We start from the raw sequence: 1,122 nt of genomic DNA, 5'->3' as shown, positions 1-1,122 counted from the left end.
AAAGAAATAAAAGAAGATACAAATAAATGGAAATACCTACCATGCTCGAGGATAGGAAGAATTAATATAGTTAAAATGTCCATACTGCCTAAAGCAATATATAGATTCAATGCAATTCCTATCAAACTACCAAGAGCATTTTTCACAGAAATAGAAAATATAATCCTAAAATTTATATGGAACCATAAAAGACCCCAAATAGTCATGGCAATCCTGAGAAATAAGAACAAAATCAGGGGTATCATGCTACTAGACATCACAACTTACTACAAGCCTACAGTAATCAAAACAGTATGATACTGGCATAAAAACAGGCACATAGATCAATGAAACAGAATAAAGAGCCTAGAAATAAATCCATGCATATACGGACAGTTAGTCTAGACAACGGAAGCAAGAATTTACACTGGGGTAAAGATAGTCTATTTAATAAATGGTGCTGGGAAAATTGGACTGACACATGCAAAAAAAAAAGAAAAAAAAGAAACTGGACCACCTCCTTACACCATACAGAAGAACAAATTCAAAATGGGATTAAAGGCTTAAATGTAAGACCTGAAACCATAAAACTCCTAGAAGAAAACATAGGGAGTAAATTTGCAGACATTACAGAGCAGTATTTTTACTGATACATCCGCGTGGGCAAGGGAAGTAAAAGAAAATATGAACATATGGGATTATATCAAACTTAAAAGGTTTTTCACAACAAAGGAAACCATCAATAAAACAAAAAGGAAGCCTACTGAATGGAAGAACATATTTGTCAACGAGATATCTGCTAAGGAGTTAATATCCAAAATTTACAAAACACTCATGCAACTCAACACCAAAGAAACAAACAACCCAATTAAAAAATGGGCAGAGGCTATGAAGAGACATTTCTCTAAAGAGGGCATATAGATGGCCAACAGGCATATGAAAAAATGCTCAACCTCACTAATCATTAGGGAAATGCAAATAAAAACCACAATGAGATACCACCTTACCCCGGTCAGATTGGCTATCATCAATAAATCAACAAACAGCAAGTACTGGTGAGGTTGTGGGGAAAAGGGAACCCTGGTGCACTGTTGGTGGGATTGCAGACTGGTGTAGCCACTATGGAAATCAGTATGGAGGTAT

Source organism: Hipposideros armiger, unplaced genomic scaffold, assembly GCF_001890085.2.
Source record: "Hipposideros armiger isolate ML-2016 unplaced genomic scaffold, ASM189008v1 scaffold_554, whole genome shotgun sequence".
NCBI classification, from domain to species: Eukaryota; Metazoa; Chordata; class Mammalia; order Chiroptera; family Hipposideridae; genus Hipposideros; species Hipposideros armiger.
Note: the sequence above shows the minus strand (reverse complement) of the source record.